The 20,488-nt window shown below is 47.8% G+C and overlaps 1 long non-coding RNA gene across 1 annotated transcript in view; it reads left to right on the forward strand.

Moving 5' to 3' along the window:
* Window positions 1-18,568, forward strand: part of LOC120246153 — a 42,827-nt gene extending 24,259 nt beyond the window's left edge. Inside the window, exon 2 of the long non-coding RNA XR_005531975.1 lies at window positions 17,604-18,568. This is a non-coding gene — a long non-coding RNA (uncharacterized LOC120246153). The remainder of the gene's footprint in view (window positions 1-17,603) is intronic.
* The last annotated feature ends 1,920 nt before the right edge of the window (window positions 18,569-20,488 follow it).

Genomic DNA, 20,488 nt, shown 5'->3' on the forward strand with positions numbered 1-20,488 from the left:
AGAGAGAGAGACAGCGTGAGCAGGGGAGGGTCAGAGAGTGAGGGAGTCACAGACTGAAACAGGCTCCAGGCTCTGAGCTGGCAGTCAGCACAGAGCCTGACATGGGGCTCGAACCCACGAACCGCGAGATCATGACCTAAGCGAAAGTCGGACGCTTAACCTACTAAACCACCCAGGCACCCCGAAAGCTCACCTTTTCTGAGGTTAATCTGGACTTCCCATGCAGCAGAGCAAATTGAACACATATGCTGGCCTCCACACACCTCTTGTCCCCATCCTGATACTCCATTAAACTTAGAGAAATAAACAGAAAGCTAAAGTCATAAAACTGAGGGGAATAGGATGGACTTTCGGGAGACAAAGAATTTCCGTGAATTTCTGGAAGATATAACGTAGCTAGAAATGTCTTGATGGATGAAATGGAGCCAAGTATAAGCAATGGGGGACATGGTCACACCGCTAAGCAGAATCCCGGGGAGTTAGGGAACCTCCACACAGAGGGAGGGAGCGAGACAGGAAGGCCACATCAGAGATTAACAAAAGCCCATGAGCTCCTCACACTCCCGAGCTCTCTCCCTCCACCCCCATTCCTGTGCCAGTAGATGGCCAGCCATTTAGCCTTGCCCCAAAAGTCCAACGAGGATATTCTGCAAAGAATGTGAATGAACTGCGGCGCAAGTGAGTGCTAGAGCCCAGAAGAGAACCTCTCCATGCCGCCATTTTAGGTTTCCCATAACCCAGAGCTTAATCATTCCTTCCAAAGGAACACATGCCAACCAACAGCCCTACTGAGGTACATGGTAGACTGGTCAGGAGAGAGGCATTGTGCGGGGAGAGGAAATGCCCACTGGACTGTAGAATAATCAACCTTGCCTTCATTAATGAATGTAAAATATCAACCAAGGATGAAGACCAGGAGCACGGGAAGGAAAGACAAACTGTTCTAGTAAGAGAGCCAGACTGAGTCATTCACTCAGTCCTGGGACAGACTTCTCAGAAGAGGAAGAAAGGACAGACAACAGGAAAAGAGGAAATAAAGGAAAGAGAGGAAACATCTGTGAAGCACATATATCTTCTCTCAGGAGTAGGCACAGAAATGAGTAAGATCAACCCCTCCTTCATGCTTAGATTGGGAGAGTGCTTCCCAGAGGGTGTGTTTGAAGGGTTCTTAGATGGTTAATTTTATGTGTCAACTTGGCCAGATATTTGTTGAAATGCTATTCTGGAGGATGATTTATTTGTCAACTTTGCTATGCCATGGTGCCTAGATATTGATTTAAACACTATTGCGGAGGGTGTTTCTGTGAGACTTTTGGGGGGATGAGATTAACATTTAAATCAGTGAACTTGAAGTGAGGCACATTACCCTCCATAATCTGGGTGGGCCTCATCCAATCAGCTGAAGGCCTTAATAAAACAAAAGACTGACTTCCCCCGAGTAAAAGGGGCCCTTCTGCTAGCAGATGGCCTGCAGACCTGAACTGCAACATTGGCTCTCCTGTGGGTCGCCAGCCTGCCCACCACACAGATTTCAGAGTTGCCAGCCTCTATTATCCTTTGTTACAATTCTTTTAAATAATCTCTTTCTATATATGTTTATATACACACATCCTATTCTGTTTCTTCAGAGAGCTCTGACTAATCCAGTATCTATCTCTGGCTCTCTCCAAGGGCTTTCCTGGCCCATTTACTCATAGAAAAGATGGATACTTGCTAGATACTAGGGGGCACCATGGACTAAGTTGAGACAGTTTTTCTGTGTCAAGAAGGCAGCAGTCAGGCCTGGGGATTACCTGTCACAACAGAGATAGTTTGAGAACAAGATGAATGCAGGGAGCAAAGCCTCATCTCCGCCACTTTCTAGCAGACAGGCTCAGACACTAGCCTGAGCACTAGGAACGTCATGACGAGCAACACTCTCAGGAAAAAGACATTAAAGAATCGTAGCTGATTCTTCTTAAGTGTGCAAAGGGCTGCCGAGGAGCAGTGTGCGTACTAAGAACGCTGAGGCCTGTGTCTGGTTGGGAGGTCAGGGAGGATTTCTCTGAGGATGTGATGCTCAGCTAAGATCCAAAGGAGAGGCGAGAGTCAGTGAGGGTGGGGGAAAGCTTTCTGGGTAGAGAGAACAGCATGTGGAAAAGCCCAGGTTGGGAGAAAGTTTGCAGAGCTGAGTAGTCCAGCATGGCTGGAAGGAAGTGGGTGAAGCAGAGGTTGATGGAGCTAACATTGGAGAGGTGAGCAGGGCAGGTGGGTTACATAAGGAATGTGGGCACTATTTTAAGGTAGGTGGAAAATTATCATCCAGTGTTCCCTGGGAAAAGGGCCTGATTGTTATGTCTTCAGCTACCTTTTCTATCCCTCCTTCAGCAAATCCAATAACATATGTGAGAGTGGTTGATATTTCCACAGGTCATAGGTGCTTGGCTCATTTTTTGTCAGTCTTTTTTCTCTCCATTCCTCATTTTGGACAGTTTCTATGGCTATGTCTTCAAGTTCACTGATCTTGTTTCTATGGCTGTGTCTTCAAGTTCACTGATCTTTTCTTCCATGGTGTTCAATCAACTGTTTATTCCATACAGTGTAGTTTTTGACCTAAATATTGTCGTTGTCATCTCCAGATGGGTCTTGTTTTTTTATGTCTTCCGTTTCTCTCCTAATCTTTTTCCTGTTCTAGCTTCCTGAGCATATGGAATTTATGAGAGTTCTTTCATATCCATGTCAGCTAATTCCATGATCTCTGTCAATACTGGATCTGTGTTCCTCCAGGATATGGGCTCCTCCAGGATATGGGCCATATATGCTGCTTTTTTGCATGCATAGTAATTAATATCTGATTGCCTCCAGACATTGTCAAGTTTGCAGGGATGGATGATGGATTTTGTTGCATTTATGTAGTGCTGAGTTGTGCTCACACATGCAGGTAGTTAGTTGGAATCAGTTTGATTCATTTTTTAAAATATGTTTATTGGGGCACCCGGGTGGCTCCGGCTTAACCGGTTGGTTAAGCATCTGACTTCCGCTCAGGTCATGATATCATGGTTCGTGGGTTCGAGCCCTGCATCGGGCTCTGTGCTGATGGCTCAGAGCCTGGAGCCTGCTTCGGATTCTGTCTCCCTCTCTCTCTGCCCCTCCCTTGCTCATGCTTTCTCTCTCTCTCCCTCTCAAAAATGAATAAACATTAAAAAATGTTTATTTAAAAATAAATGTATTAAAAACTCAACATTAAGAAATGTTTATTTATTTATTTTGAGAGGGAGAGAGAGAGCATGAGCAAGGGAAGAACAGAGAGAGAGAGAGAGAGAATCCCAAGCAGGCTCTGCACTGACACCAGGGGCTGATCTCACGAACTGCAAGATCACAACCTGAGCCAACAGCAAGAGTCAGACGCCCAACCGACTGAGCCACCCACATGACCTCATCAGTTCGATCCTTTTGAGGCCTGCTTTTAAGCTTTGTTGGGGCAAGTCCATAGCAGCCTTTAATCTAGGACTAATTCATTTCCACTACTAAGGTGCTGCCCTGGATGTAGTGAGGTCTCCCCCTGTCAGGTTCTGAAGCTTGAGGCCAATCTGGTTCTGCGATCCTTGATGCAGCCAAACTGATGGTGGCTCTGGGGCCCCCTTGGCAAGGGAGCAACTTTGCAGAAGGTCTAGCAGCTCAGCCGTAACAAACTTCAGAATCCCAAGGTGGATTCAGAACTCTTTGAGGCCCTCCTGGGCACGGCCAAGCCAAGCCAGGGGCTGAGGGCCCCTTGAACTCACAGCAGTGACCGGGTCTGGCTTCGTGCATCCAGACCAGTGGTCAGACAGAACGTGACCTGCTTGAAGCTAGCTTTATGAAAAGAAGGTGTCCCAGGAGTTGAGCTCAGTTGTAGCCTCTTTCTGTAGTGCCGTTGAAGAAACCACATGTGGATTTCTGGGGTCTAGAGAAGTCTGGGGGATCAGGAAGCCATGACTTATTCAGAAGACATGATTTGCTGGATGTCAGAGGCTCTAGGAACAGGCATGGGTTTCATACGGGTGGAGGAGGAGGGAGTGACAGGCTTGGCTAGATCCAGGGTGAGAGCATTTCCACTGTGAGTTTTGGAGTTCTCCTCTTATTAGAGTTCCCTCAAAGCTTCAATAATAACCTCCTTGCTATTTTCTGGCGGTGAGCCATGGCCATAAGGCATGGCCATCAGTTTTCCTGAAAGACATTTTTGCAGAAGGTGGATGTCATCAGCGACTGTGGAGACCCTTCCCAAGCCTTTGGCCAAACTCTGGAGGCCATGTCTGGAAGGAAAGGAGGAAAGGGGAGTCAGGAGCCCTGATGACCAACGGGCCTTGGTTCACCCACTTGTGTGAAAAAATGGCCCTAGACCCTCTGCTAGTGAGGAGGACTTGTTCCTCTCTCTCTCCCTCTCCCTCCTCTTGCCCTCTGTCTCCCCCTCTCCCTCCTCCCTTCTCTCTCCCCTTCCCCCTCCTCCTCCCTCTCCCCCTCCTCCTCCTCACTCTCCCTCTCTTCCTCCTCCTCCCTGTCCCTCTCTCTCTCCTTCTTTTTCCCTCCGCCCTGTCAATGGACTTCTGGAGAAAAGTCATCCAAGGATGGGTCAGCCTTGACATTTGTTCTAGTAGTTTCCCTTGCAGGTTTGTGTAATGAGATCCAGCTTCTGGGAGGAGCAGGCACAAGAAGGCGATGAAGGAAGGCCCACCGTACCTCCACGTGGGTGGGAGAAGAGGAGAACACCTAAGACCTTAGGAACAAAGGCTGCCCAGTCTGGGACAGGACATTCAGTAAAAACGGCCAGAGGCAAAATGGGAGCGATAAGAAAGAAGCCAGTCTTCCCCTGGTTTGTAAACTCTGGCTGGATTTGGACGTTTTTCTAATGGAAGTGAGAAATCAGGAACAATTTTAAGTAGCAGAGGGTCATGCTCGGACCTGCCCCAGAAGACCCCTCTGGCTGCAGTGTGAGAATGGCTGGTGGTCTGGATGGGGTGACAGAGGGGGATGAAATGGATGAACAGGTCTCAGTGTTGGCTGAACATGGCAAGGCGGAGAGAAGCCAACGGTGACTTTTTGTCGTGGGCAAACAGTGGTGCCTTTGGCCGGCAGAAGGACGCCAGGGGTGCAGAAGCAGGTAGAGGGACTATGACAAGTTTGGGTCTGGCTATTCTGGGTATAAGAAACGTCCTGACACCCAGGCAAGGATGTCTGGTCAGCAACTGGGGAGGGAGGTCTGGTTAGAGACCAGAGGCCAGGCAAGCCAAGGAGGAGATGAGCTGCGCATGGGAGAGCGCAGAGAGTGAGGAGGAGACAAAGCCCTCAGGAAGGTCCACAGTGTGGCGCTGGGCGGAGGAAGGGGAGCTGGCGGAGGAGGCTGAGTAGGCGCGTTTGGGGTGGAAGGAGGAAAGGCAAGGTCATGCCCAGGCTCATGGCAGCCAGGGGAACAGCACATTTCCCAAAGCAGAAAGCCGGCAACGGTATTAGACACTTCCAAGAGGCTGGGAATACTCTGTTAGATTTTGCAACCACGATGGTCTTAGAGCGATGGCTTGGTACAGATGGACGCAGATGTAGTGAGCTGGGAGGTAAGGATCGGAAGAAAACAAAGAGGACCCTTTGGGAGCTTTGTCGGCGAAATGGAGGCAACAGGGTTTCACCTGGGGTCATGGAGTTGAGGGGGCAGAGTGCAGACACGAAGGATGTCAGCATGTTTGTATGCTCATGGAATGGGCCAAAGAGAAAGCAGTTTCCAAGGAGGACCTTTGAGTGTTTCCACTGTGCTCCGATAGCAGAACGGACAGCCCTGAGCGCACATTCTTGTGCATCTGACCCGTTGTGTCTTTAGAGTAAAGTCTTAGAAGGGGAGCTACTAGGTCAAAACCAGCACGTGGGTGGCTTAGTTGGTTGAGTGTCTGCTTCTTGGTTTCAGCTTGGGTCATGATCTCAGTCATGAGATCGAGCCCGGCTTCAGAGCCTGCTTTGGATTCTCTCTCTAATAATAAACAAATTTGTAAAAATCTATATACATTAAAATTTTTTTAATGTTTATTTATTTTTGAGAGAGAGAGAGCAAGGGAGGGGCAGAGAGAGAGGGAGACACAGAATCTGCAGCAGGCTCCAGGCTGAGCTGTCAACACAGAGCCCCATGCGGGGATCGAATCCATGAACTGTGAGATCGTGACCTGAGCCAAAGTCAGATGCTTAACCAACTGAGTCACCCAGGCACCCCATATACGTTTTATTTTATGTTTTTATATTGTTTATTTATTTATTTTGCACAAGCAAGGGAGGGGCAGAGAGAGAGGGAGACACAGAATCCAAAGCAGGCTCCAGGCTTGAACTGTGAGCACAGAGCCTGACATGGGGCTGGAATTCACAAACTCTGAGATCATGACCTGAGCTGAAATCGGATGCTTAACTGACTGAGCCACCCAGGCGCTCTGCCATATGCATTTTAAATTTAGTTATAGATTATCAAATTGCCCTCCCCAAACGGAACCAACTTGGGCACCTATTTATTGGTAATGACATTCTCACAAACTTCGAATATTATCTATTTTTGAGATCTTTGTCAGTATGATTGACCAAAAATACTTTACGCTGCTATTTTATATTGCACTTCTTTGGCTACTAATGAGGTTGAACAGCTTTTCCTTTGTCATTGACAGTTTTTAGTTCTCGAATTACCTGTTCATACCCATTGTCCATTTTTCTACTGGGATGGTAGTCCTTTTTTCCTTTCATTCATTTGTAAGAACTCTCTACTAGGGATATTAATTGTAACATAGTTTTACCTGTAAATTTGTTAGATGTCAGTTAACTCTACTTACACTTCTCTATACCAAAGTTGGAAAACTTTTTGTGGGCAGCTCTTTGGTCTAGACAGTTCTTGCTCAGCCCAGTCTCGCAGTGTCTTGGCAACCTCTTCTGGCCAGCAGGAGTTTCACCATACTTCATTTTTATTTTCCTCTTCTCTTGTTTTCCTTCTAAGCCTCACTGAAGTCCACAGTTTTTGCAGATAGGAAAATGCCAATGTGCCTTTTGTGCCCTTCCCTTTGGAGTCTTTGAACCTTTTGGGGGGTGAGTAGGCAGATGGTGAATTTGCTTTCGTTTGACTTGGCAGGACAGGTCCTTGGTAGACAGGCAGTAATCAGGTGAGGTCAGTCACCAGGGCAAGGTCCCAGCAGCAAAGTTCCTGAGTTCGGTTAAACCCCAACCTGTGCTCAACAGCACTGGGGAGGCCCACCATCTTGGTCCCTGCCTCCTCCCTAGCTTGGGGAAAAGAGCATGATGAACCCTAAGATATGCAAGATTGTTTTCATTCTCCCAAGACTCAGTAGGTGATGGGTGTCACCTGTCTTTCCTTCCTGTCTTGCTGTCTTTCCCTGTGCCCTTTCATGACCACAGCGCTTGAATTACAGACTGAGATTAGATGTTATCAGAAAATGTGATCAAATATGTAGGGGGGGGAAGGTGTCAGAGATTAACGTGTGGAAGAAGAGGGAAAGAATAGTCCACCTACTGTTTATGACAAAAACATTTCAAGCCCATACAGTGGGAGAGACAATAAGATAATGAATGAACCCTTGAGGACCTCTCCCCACCGTCACCAAGTCCCGCCCCAGCCAGCTTTGTTTCATCCTACATGTCTCCACGATATTTTGAAGCAAATCCCAGACATCGAAGGTATCGCCTTATGCAAATATTTTGGTATGTATCTCTTACAAAAACCAAGATCGTTATCGCACCTAAATAAACATTAACAGCGAGAAGTGACAGTGCTGAAGTGGATAGAACATAGAATAAGGAGTAGGAAGATCTGGACTTTTTGTTTTGTTTTGTTTTATTTTAATTCTAATTTGCCACGCAAGACCTCAAACAAGACGGTTAACTTTCCCATCCCCAGTAACTACTGACGAGTAGAAAGAGGAGAATTTGCTTCAAATTCAGAGCATTGGTCGTAGTTACAGAAGGGTTTTCTATGCTAAAAAAATGTTTTTTAACTTTTTTGTAATGTTTATTTGTTGTTGAGACAGACAGACAGAGAGTGAGTGGGGGAGGAATAGAGAGAGAGAGAGAGAGAGACAGGGTGTGAGTGGGGGAGGAACGGGGGGGGGAGCCAAAGTAACTTTATCTCGCATTTTCTTTATCTATATAACTAAGGTAGGGCAAAGAAAGGGTTACTTTTCAGATAGAGAAACTGAGGACCAAAATGGTTGAGCCCCTTGGTCTAGGAAGTCGGAGGAGGGCCAGAGTTAGAAGTGGCTCTCATGGGAAGGAGGACGTCAAAAGTGACACCCCAGTCCTCGTCTCTGAGTGCACCATCCTCCCGGGGAGAACAGGACAGGCAGGGGCAGCCCTCTGGGGGCATCGCCTACAGTGCCCTCTGCTGACCAGACGGGCAGCGTGGGCTCATGGTGTTTCCCGGGGCAAAGACTCTGAGCCACCCACACCTCCCATGCTTGGGAGGTTTGGCACATGATCAATAACACTGATGGAACAGAAATTTCAACAACCACAACAACAAAAGAGGCGAACGAGATGGAGGAGGAGCAGCCTTGACAGTTGGAGGAAAGGTGAAGCTTGGAGGTCAGAAAGTCCCCACTCCCTTCGCAGTTAAGGAAACGGAGTTCTAGAGGGAAGAAGGGATGTGGCCAAAGTGCATGGTGAGCCAGGCCTGACAAGGCGTCCCCACTGAGCCTCTCCAGCCTCTGCCCCAGCGGATCCTCTCTGGGCCTCTAGAGGTGATTTGAAGTCACAGAGAAGGATGGGAGGAGATGTCTTCAGTGACTACTTGCCCAGAAGTTGGTAAGATGCCAACGCAATCATCTGTGGCCCAGGGGCATGGGAAGGACACTGTCTGTCCTAGCCACTTGAGTGAGCCGGGTCCCTGGCAGCACTGTCTGAAGCCTTTCCAGCAGACCGCCCCCAGATCCTTCCCTCCCCCAAAAGCTCTGAGGGGCAGAGAGGTGAGTTTTCAGTACATTCGAAAACGACCGTGTCTCTGACATTGAATGAGAGTTTCTGCTTTGTCTGATATTAAAATTGCCTTTTTCATTTTGCATTTGCCACCTCACTAGTTTCTTTTTTTTTTTAATGTTTATTTTTGAGAGAGAAAGAGCTAGTGGGGGAGGGGCAGAGAGAGAGGGAGACACAGGATCTGAAGCAGGCTCCACACAGTGAGCCCAATGCAGGGCTCGAACTCAGGAACCGTGAGATCATGACCTGAGATGAAGTTGGACGCTTAACCGACCAAGCCACCTAGGCGCCCACCACCATCCTGCTATTTTTTAATTTAACCTTTTGGAACCATTTTGCTTTAGGTGAGTCTCCCGATAGTTTGACTCTCATTTTTACCCCATTTGGAGCCTTTATCTTTTTATTAGGGGAACTTAAATCATGGATAATTATTGCCAGAGCTGATTTATATGCGGTCTACCTCCCTAAAAATCCATAGCCCCAGTCTCATCATGAGAAGACCATCAGATAAATCCCAAGTGAAGGACAGTCTACAAACTATCTGACCAGTTCTTCTCAAAACTGTCAAAGTCATCAAAAACAAGAAAAGTCTGCAAAACCATCACAGAAGAGCCTCAGGACCATGACGAACAAACGTAGTGTGGTGTGCTGGATAAGATTCTCACACAGAAAAAGGGCAGTAGGTTAAAACCAAGGAATTCTGGGGCGCCTGGGTGGTTCAGTCAGTTAAGTGTCCGACTTCAGCTCAGGTCATGATCTCGCAGTTTGTGGGTTCAAGCCCCGTGTCAGGCTCTGTGCTGACAGCTCGGAGCCTAGAGCCTGTTTTGGATTATGTGTCTCCCTCGCTCCCTGCCCCTCCCCCGCTTGCACTCAGTCTCTCTCTCTCTCTTTCTGTCTCTCTCTCTCTCTCTCTCAAAAATAAATATAAACAAACAAACATAAAAATAAAATTAAAAATATTTTTTCGGGGCTCCAGATGGCTCAGTCAGTCAAGGGTCCAATTCTTGATTTCAGCTCTGGTCATGATCTCGCAGTGTGTGAGTTTGAGCCCCACATCGGGCTCTGCACTGACAGCAGGGAGCCTGCTTGGGATTCTCTCTCTTTCCCTCTCTCTCTGTCCCCCCTGCCACTCACCCTCTCTCTCTCAAAATAAATAATAAACTTGAAAAATTTTTCAAAACGAAAATATTTTGTTTTCAAATAACACTAATGATAAAATGAGAGTTTGTGGAGCCACAGACTGAGGGAAAATATTCATACGGCATCTATCCATACACATAATATGGGAAGAACTCTCAGGACTCACTTATAGGAAGACAAAAACCCCATAAAAAGGTGGCAAGTAAGACACTTCACCAAAGGTCATGGATCTGTGGCAGATGGCACCACTACACATTGGGAAGATGCAAGTTAAAACCATGGTGCGATGCACCCACTAAGATAGCTAAAATTTAAGACGGAAAGTTCAAGTGTCGGCCGGATGCAGAGCAACCATCCTCTTGTGCACCTGCAGGTGGGAGTGAAAAATGGTCCAGCCACTTCGGAAAACAGTTTGGAGGATCTTACAAGATGGAGCTGTGGAGTCAGTATGCGATTCAGCAATTGCATTCCAGGCAATTTGCCCAAACAGGGAAGAGAGTATTTGGGGGCACCTGGCTGGCTCAGGTAGTTAAGCATACAACTTCGGCTCAGGTCATGATCTCACCGTTTCATGAGTTCAAGCCCTGCATCAGGCTCTGTGCTGACAGCTCAGAGCCTGGAGCCTGCTTCAGATTCTGTGTCTCCCTCACACTCTGCACCTCCCCTGTTTGTGCTCTTTCTCTCTCTCACTCTCTCTCAAATAAACATTAATTTAAAAAAAGAAAGAAAGAAAGTATTTGTCTGTGTAAGAACTTATCATAGTGGTATTGTTTTTCTTTAATGCTTATTTATTTATTTTGAGAGAGAGAAAAAGAAAGCATAAGGAGAGGGGCAGAGAGAGAGAGGGAGAGAGAGAGAATCCCAAGAAGGCTCTGTGCTGTCAGCAAAGAGCCCAACACGGGGCTTGATCTCACAAACCGTGAGATCATGACCTCAAGGGAAATCAAGAGGCTGATGCTTGGGGCGCCTGGGTGGCTCAGTCCACTGAGCATCCAACTTCGGCTCAGGTCATGATCTTGCAGTTTGTGAGTTCAAGCCCCACCCCGGGCTGTCTGCTGTCGGCGCAGAGTCTGCTTCAGATTCTCTGTCCACCCCCCATCTCAAAAATAAACATTAAAAAATTTCAGGGGCACCTGGGTGGCTCAGTCCATTGAGCATCCAACTTCGGCTCAGGTCATCATCTTGCTGTTTGTGAGTTCCAGCCCCGCATCAGGCTCTGTGCTAACAGCTCGGAGCCTGGAGCCTGCTTCAGATTCTGTATCTGCCTCTCACTCTGCCCCTCCCCTGTTTGTGCTCTTTCTCTCTGTCTCGCCCTCTCAAAAATAAAATAAACATTAAAAAGAAAAAAAAAATTTAAGTCTGATGCTTAACCAACGAAGTCACCCAGGTGCCCCACGTGTTATTGATAATAGCCCCCAACCGAAAACAACCCGAATGTCCAGTGCCTGGCGGATGGAGAAACTAAGTGAGATGTATCCATATAATGGAATACTGCTCAGCAGCCAGAAGGAACAAACTACTGCGACAGGCAACAGACTGGATGAATCTTGAAAGCTTGACACTAAATGAAAGAAGTCAGACAGAAAAAACTACATACTGTATGATTCCTTGTATAGGAAACCCCAGGAAAGGCATAGAAAGTAAGATAGGAAAAGGAAAGTGATAGAAAGTATACAGTGTTGCCAGGGGTCGGGGGTAGGAGGAGAGATTTGACTCCAAAGGGACACGGGGAAACTGAAATGTTTTGTAATATGATCATGGTAGTGGTTACATTATTATCTATATTTGTCAAAATATACAATTGTTCCCTAGAAAGTAGGGAATTTTATCGTATGTAAATTTTAGCTCAGTGACGCCAACACAGGAAACTGGGCAAAGTGTTCTCAAATGCAATTAGTGGATTACGTGGGGCCGAATATTTCCTTGCTCTTGGTGTATAGTATAAGTTCTATCTCTTTGTGATGAATGGGGGCAGTTAGCGCCGTTGGGATGGGGTCTTATTTTCTTGCTTGTCTATTGGATCCCAAAGTGATCAGGAACAAACCATAGCTTGCAGTTTAATGGGACTCTTGCTGACTCTTAGTAAGTGTTCTCCTTCCGGGAACCAGAACTTCTAAACCCATATTGCTCAGAGTTCCAGGATTTGGACCCACGAACTCCCCCATCAGTTGGGTCACCGGGACTGATGGTAAACAAGGCTTCTCATACTTCTACCTCTTGATTCTTGGACCCCTGTGTTCTGCCTGTTGGGAACACAGCACCTTATAAAGGGTATCGATTTAGGGTGTATGCCGCATCCTGGAGAATGGCATCCCATCCCTATAGGGTATTGTCTACAAGGTGATAACTCGACTCTACCTTCCAAAAGTTATTCTATCACTCTGTCAGGTCACCAGCTTCTAGGTGTTGTCCTGTCTGATCGGGCCAGTGTGCCCCATATGATCATGTGCCCACAGCTATACCCTATTTGCTCTAATGTATGTTCCTTAGTCCCATGCTAGATGGTGTGGGGTCTTGTGGTAGTGAGCTGGACCTATCAGCCCTCAGATAATACTGTTAGGTGAGGCCCTGTTGACAGAAAAGGCCCTGATACATGTGTCAATTTCAAGATAAATTGCTGCCCATTTCCAGGTGGAAAAAGTCCGGTGTAACCAACTAGCACCAAGGGGCTGGTTGGTGTCTTCAAGGGCTAGTACTGTATCAGGGGCTCGGCTTTGGTCTCTATTGACTAGTATGCTGGGTAAATATCTAAAAGCCTGAGCAGGTGCCATGGGGGGAGGGGATCCTGACTTGCAGCATCTGCTGATTTCTCTAGTCCTTGTAAGTACCCCCACCGTGGCCAATCCCAAGCTACCAACATGATGTCAGCTGACTCACAAAACTCGTGAAAGGTGAACAATTGGCTGTCCCAAAGCTTCATAGTCTGGCTCTAACACACTAGTGTGTCTGCTCCCAGGTTGGATAGTCAAGGGTGACATCAGAGGGTTGAACTCCCGTGTAATCTTGGCCACCATGGCGACTCCATTCACCCACAGTGGTCTCAGCACCAGAATGGCCGATGACAGGGGCTGGCTGACATGAACTGACCCGGTGGCTCTGACCACAAGTGCTTGGTGCCTCTTCCATAGCGGATGCTTTCTGGTAGGGGATACCATGTGATACAAAGATACTCACCTTTGGACTGACTACCGCGGGATTTCCCACATGCCTCTTTGTCCCCGATCTTCCAATATTTCTACCCTCCAGACCCCATGACTAACTAGCCAAGCCGTTGGCCACTGTCCATGACTGCACGTACATTCCTAACCAAGGCCACTTCTCTTTCCACACAACACCAAGTTCTGCCCATTGGGAGGATTTCCCCTTAACCACCGTCTGGAGCAGTTGTACAAGTCCATTTTTGCTTTGCACTCACATATAGGCCTGACCTATATGTGAACCAAGCTGGCCATTTTCCTTCTCCATCAGCTGGTCATAAAGGACTGAGCAGGTAGCCATAGATGTGAGCTAAGGAGAGATACTGGTACCATAGTTCCAGATGACATGGGAATCTGGGCAATTGGCTCCCTCAGCCAATTCTATCCTCTGGTCTGTCCCACAAGGCATTGCTCCTGGACCCACATGACCTTGACCCAGTGGCTCTGACTGGAGCCAGCTCCTGATGGGCAGTCTGGCCACATAATTATTTGTTATCCCGTGGTCAGTTACTCTATCTCTGCCAAAAACCAACGCATGCTAGGAGCTGGTTTTTGAATTCTTTGCTGCAGACGGCTTGGCCTTGTTTCAGAGCTCTGGGGTTTATGATGTGATTCTCCTTTTGGGATTTGATACAAGCTCCATGTATCTTTTCAGAGCACACATATTATGGTAGAAATCTGCCTGTTTTATGATCCAAGCGGTAAAGCTTCCTGCACTTCAGCCTGGACCTATTGCAGAAAACTTTCCCTCTACCGAACCCCACTTAAAACTAGCCATCCTTCTATGTCGCACAGCAAATGAGTCAGAGTAGTTTTCCCAAGTGTCGAATGTGCAGCTTCTAGACCCTTAAGAGTCCTGCCAGGAACCGTGCTTTCTGCTTCGTGGTGAGAGATGCAATTTATCATTTACTTTATCTTTTACTTTGAAAAGGATGTCCTGGGGCGCCTGGGTGGCTCAATTGGCTTTGGCTCAGGTCATGATCTCACAATTCGTGGGTTCCAGCCCAGCATCGGGCTCTCTGCTGTCAGTGTGGAGCCCACTTCAGATCCTCTGTCCCCCTCTCTCTGCCCCTCCCCTGCTCGTTCTCTCTCTCTCTCAGAAATAAATTTATTTCTGAGAGAGAGAGAGCAAGTGGAGGAGGGGCAGATAGAGAGGGAGGCACAGAATCTGAAGCAGGCTCCAGGCTCTGAGCTGTCAGCACAGAACCCAATGAGGGGCTTGAACTCATGAACCATGATATCATGATCTGAGCCAAAGTTAGACGCTCAGCCAAATGAGCCACACAGGCGCCCTTTAAATAAATAAACATTCTAAAAAATATTTTTTAAAATATTTGCCAGAAGAACATTTTTTGTTTTGTTTTTTGAATTTTTTTCTTAGTTTATTGTCATCTAAAAAATATTTTTAAAATATGATGTCCTAAATGCTCCAGGACCCCTAAAAATTTCACTGATGTGGTGGGCCTTTGACTTTCTTAAAAAATAGACTCTATTTTTTGGAGAAGTTTCAGGTTCACAGCAAAAGTAAGCAGAAAGTACAGCGATTTCCCAGGAAGCCCCTGACCCACACATGTACAGCCTCTCCCATTATCAACATCCCCCACCAGAGTGGTACATTTGTAACAATTGAGGAACCTATATTGATATATGATAATCACCCAAAGTCCATGGTTTATAGTAGGGTCCACTCTCAGTGTTGTACATTCTGTAGGTTTGGACAAATGTATAATGACACGTCTCTACCATTATCATACAGAGTCATTTCCTGCCCTGAAAATCCTCTGTGCTCCACGTGTTCATCCCTCCCTTCCCAACAAACCCTGGAAACCACTCATCTTTTCACCATCTCCATACTTTTCCCTCTTCCAGATGTCAGATAGCTGGAATCACACAGTACGGAGCCTTTTCAGATTGGCCTCCTTCACTTAGTGCATTTGACCTTCCTCCGTGGTTTTTCCTGGCTTAAAACGTCATTTCTTTTTAGCACTGAGGACTATTCCATCATCTGGGTGTTTATTTATCCACTCACCTACCAAAGGACATCACCTACCAAGCTGGACATCCAACTTGCTTCCAAGTTTGGGCAATTATGAAATAAGTTGCTATGAATATCTGTGTTCCTGTACGTGGTCATACATCTTTAACTGGGCCTTTGACTCTTCATAAGATTTATCTTCCGTCCTTTGAAACAACCCTGTCTTAAGACTCCAATACACTTTCCACTTTTGTTCGTTGATGTAACGAATCAACAAGATATTCCACAGAATGTCCAGATGGTCCAAGTCCTTTCAGTCAATTCTATGACAGAGGAAAGAGAGTTAACATGGCCTTTTGGATGCCGTTGTGAATGTGGAAAGCTTCCTGTCATCTTTCCAGATAGGATAGAAGAGGGCTTATCTGCTATCTCAATGGCCACATACCACGTACCTGAACTGGAATGACTTCTTTTTGGTTTTGTTTTTGTTTTTTAGAGAGAGAAAGTGTGTGTGCAAGCAGGGGAGAGGGGCAGAGGGAGAGAGAGAAAGAGAAAGAGAATCTTAAGCAGGCTCCATGCTCCACAAGGCCAGTACAGGGCTTGATCTCACAAACCGCGAGATCGTGGCCTGAGCTGAAATCAAGAGTTGGACGCTTAACCGACTGAGCCCTCCAGGCGCCCCCGGAATGACTTCTTAAGGTTGACCTGAAGCAGAAGAACTGAGCCTTCCTTGGTGGGCTACCTCAGCCAGTCACTTGAGTGGGTGAGGCAGCTCCCCGCAGCCGAGGGCGAGCCCTGGGGAAGGTCATCTATGAGCAGGCAACACTCCCTACAGCTGCAGGAATGAGTGCCTTGGGCCTGAAGGGGGAAAATCCAGCCTGCGCCCAACAGCACCCACTACAGATATTGATCAACCAAGAGGAGGTGCTGAGTAGGCAGATGGAGTTGTGAGAGCTGGGGCTGCACGTAGACAGGTAAGACTCTGTCCTACACATGCTGTCTACAGCCAGCTGTGAAACAGGATGAGATCACTCAGAGAGCGAAAATAGATCAATGCAAGAGAAAGCCAACCAAGGACTAAGCCCTGGGGCCCACGGACACTAGAAAGGAATCCCTGAGGGCAGGGGTCTTCATTCTTTTGTTCAAGGACAGATCCTAAGAGCTTAGAACCCAGGAAGTGCTCCATAAATGTTTGTTGATTAAACTAAATAAAGTTCAGGGGGGAAAAGTGTCCAGGGTGGAGAAAAGATTCGTAATTATGTCCTGTATCTGGGAGGGATATGTCTGCGTGTGAGAGACTTAACGTGTGCTTCCCCCCCTGCACCCCACCCCAAGTCATATGTTGAAGCCTCCAATGGTATTTGTAATGAGGTTTTGGGGAGGGAATTAGGTAATGAGGGTGGGGCTCTGGTCTGATGAGATTAGTGCCCTTGTAAGAGGAGATGCCAGAGAGCTTGAACTCCCTCTCGCTCTGCTCCCGGGAAATACCATATACATATACATATACATATACATATACATATACATATGCATATGCATATGCATATACATACATGACATGGCAAGAAGGCAGTCCCATCTGCAAGCCAGGAAGAAATTCCTCACTAGAATCCCACTGCTGGCACCCTAATCTTGGGCTTCCAGTCTCTGGAATTTTGAGAAAACACATTTCTGATGGTTAAGCCATTGGGTCCATGGTGTTTTGTTATGGTGGCCTGAGCTAACATATTATGTATCCTGACAGAAAATCTCAGTTGGAAAAACAAACAAAATTATCAGCAACCAAGAGCATTCAACTGTAAATCCAGGCCAGGTCATGTACAAAACAAGTTACAAAGAGCAAGACACAGGTAACCAGAGGGCCCAATGACCAGCCCTGGCCTGCCGTAAGGTAGTTATGTAGCCTTGGGCAAAACACTCCCACCTCTGCCCGTACCTTCACTGCTGAGATGGTTAGACTATATGAGTTTTGTGAATATGTGTTACTATTATCTTTAAACATAGAGAAAATTCATGTTCATTCAAAAAGTTCGATCAGGGGCACCTGGGTGGCTCAGTCGGTTAAGGGTCCGACTGCGGCTCAGGTCACAATCTCAAGGTGTGTGAGTTCGAGCCCCAAGTCGGGCTTTGTGCTGTCAGCTCAGAGCCCGGATCCTGCTTCAGATTCTGTGTCTCCCTCTCTCTCTCTGCCTCTCCCCTGCTCACACTCTGTCTCTCTCTCTCTCTCTCTCTCAAAAATAAATAAACATTTTTTAAAAATTAAAAACTTCAACTATTACAGAAATATGTAGAGTAAAACATGAGCATTCCCTTTGCCTTTCTCTCTGCAGAGTTAACCACAGTTACCTGCGTGGAACAGATCCTTTTAGACATTTTTCTGCCGTGGCCCTGCTCAGATGTTCACTCCTTCTTGCGGCCTTCCCATGTTCCGGGCCCTGTATCTTTCTGCTCTTCTCTCCCTTGGCACTTTATGTGGGAAGACAAGAAGAGAGCAAGGGGATTGAAGGCAGAGAAGAGCCTGTGTCTCTGTGCTCCGTTCATGGAGGAGGCAGCAGTTCCGAGCAGGAGACGTCTGAAAAGGCATTTAGGGAATCGCCCAACCCTGCATGCAGCTGACAAAGAGAGCGAGTGTGACCAGGATGCTTCCATTCATGGGGAAAGAGCCAGAATGCACACCTTAGAGGACAAATTTTGAATGTATTTGGTCATTTTATTGTTTTATTCATTCACTCATCCATTCGTTCATTCATTCATTCATTCATTCATTCATTCATTTTGAGAGAGAGGGTGTGAGAGCAGAGCCTGATGTGGGGCTCGAACTCATGAACCTTGAGGTCGTTGGTCTTTTAATTGCTTTAATTGAGGCATAACATACATATAGTAAAGTACACAAATCTTAAGCATACAGCTTGAAGATTTTTACACGCGCACACACACGCAGCTACCACCCAGACAAGAAACATTTCCAATGCCCTGGGCGATCGCCCCACCCCCAGCCGTGTGAGGAAACCACTCTTCTAACTGGTATCACCATCTCTTCACTTTGGCTCTTCTTGGGCCTCATCTACACGGAATCCGCAGCATGTTGTATTGTGTGTCTGCCTTCCTTTGATCATCCCTATGTCTGTGAAGTTTCTCCAGGTCGTTGCATGGAAGCAATAGCAATTCTTAGTATTGCCAAGTGCTGTCCCACTGTGGGACCATATCATGATTTGTTTACGCTTCTTGCCTGCGAGGGATGTTTGTCAGTGTTTCCGGTTTGGGGCTATTGAGAATAAAGTTGCCCTGATTGTTCTGTGCTTGGTTTTTTGATGGGCCACCCACTCGTGTCTCTGGTGGATCTGTCTAGGAGCAGGATTGCTCGCTGGCTCATGATTTGTCCCTTAGGGAAACATTCAGAAGGATTTTGCAGGGATTTGCCCCTGGCCGTGAATGCCGAGGCCACAAAGCTGTAGGAAGACTGTGGAAGAGTGAGAAAGGGCCATACCCCTTCTGGAAGGGGCAGCATCCAGAGGCTGAGCTAAAGAGCCCCCCACCAAGACTGCAGAGGGGTTCTCTCGCCCGGCCCCCACCCAGGGAAACGAGGTTGAGCGGCCGTTCCAAGGCCGGCGTTCCACAGATTTTCCTGGCTGTTTATCTCCCCCTTGAGACTCCCAGTAAGTGAGCTGGGGAAGTGCGGTCACATCCTCAGAGCTGCAGACAGGCTTGCTCCGCTCGGGCCAGGGTCCGTTCCGGCCTACAGAAGGACTTTGAGTTTTCAGGAATTAGCCCCGATCAGCAGGAAGCCAGGGAACAACAAATCAGCAGCCAGGGTCACAGCGGGACTGGAGCTCCCGAGGCATTCGGCTTGTGGTGCCACCGGGAGCAGCAAATCAGAGTCTGAGAGCAAAGGAGGCAGTAATCTCCCCAGAAAGCAGATGGGGATAGCCTTCCACGCCCAGCGCCTCCCAGCTGCCTGGGCTCAGACGGGGACACTGGAGGCTGTCCGCTGCACCTGGAGCCTCTCTGGTCAACATGACGCACCATGGCGTCACCCGAGGCTGCCTGGAAATGATCTCAGAGACCATTTCACTTACGGTTGTCAGTCTGATGGCCCCCGGTGCGGGCTGGTGTTGCTACAAAAGCAGAGGGAAGAAATGGGAGACAACAGTCACTATGGAGCCTGAGCCCTAGCCCTACCAGTGACTTCTAGATGACTCCACAAGTCACTTTCCCCCTGGAACCAGAATTTGTTTATGGGTACGATGGACTCCCACTGGGTACATCGCTATGTAAGCCCAGAGTTACTTCGAGAATCACCTAAACGTTGTTGTTCGCCAGAGAAGAGAGCATATGGCTCTATAAATATAAAATATGGTCTCAGTAACTGTTTATGGCCAGAGGGAGAGGATGACCTGTGAAGGGCGTCACCGGGCTGCCCAGCCAGGACAAGCCCTTCCCTCGGGCCTCATTGTCCCCCACCCCCTGCCCAGCCAGTGAGGCACAGCCTCTGCCCATGAGGGTGGGGACGTGGCCCTGAGCACAGGTGTGATCAGAGCTGTGGTGAACCAGACACAAAGGCATGTCCCCTTCAGGGCCATTGAGTCAGTGGGTGGGTTACCCGATCCATAGTTATTATTCGTTTGCAGGTAAAAAAGCTGATATGCAGAGGTTAAGAAATGAAATCAAGGGGCACCTGGGTGGCTCAGTCGGTTCAGCATCTGACCCTTGATTTTGGCTCAGGTCATGATCTCCATGATTCGTAAGTTCGAGCCCTGCATTGGGCTCTGAGCCGACAGTGCAGAACCTGCTTGGGATTCTCTCTCTCCCTCTCTTTCTCTGTCCATACCCCGATTACCCATGTTCTCTCTCTCTCTCTCTCTCTCTCTCTCTCTCAAAATAAATATAAAAAAGAAAGGAAATCAGGATCGCACAGCCGTCAACAGTGCTGGGGTCAGGCCCCGACTCCAAGGTCCACCTCTTTCCGTGGCCTGTCCTTAGCAGCATCAACCCCAATAAAGACTGGCTCAGGCAAGGGGCCACACGAGGCTTTGGGAACAGGGTCAGAGATCCCCAAGCCCTTCATTACCCACTGGAAGAGATTCTCAGCTGGCGTGCTGGGGTGCTGGTCCCCACTCCGTTCCAGCTCCGTGCCACTTCCCCAGCCTTCTGCTGACTGGTACCAGCCCCCGACACTAGCCAGCCTTCTCAACCTTCCAGGCCGTTCTCAAATGCT

This window comes from Hyaena hyaena, unplaced genomic scaffold, assembly GCF_003009895.1.
Source record: "Hyaena hyaena isolate Hyena2069 unplaced genomic scaffold, ASM300989v1 scaffold_456, whole genome shotgun sequence".
Lineage (NCBI taxonomy): Eukaryota > Metazoa > Chordata > Mammalia > Carnivora > Hyaenidae > Hyaena > Hyaena hyaena.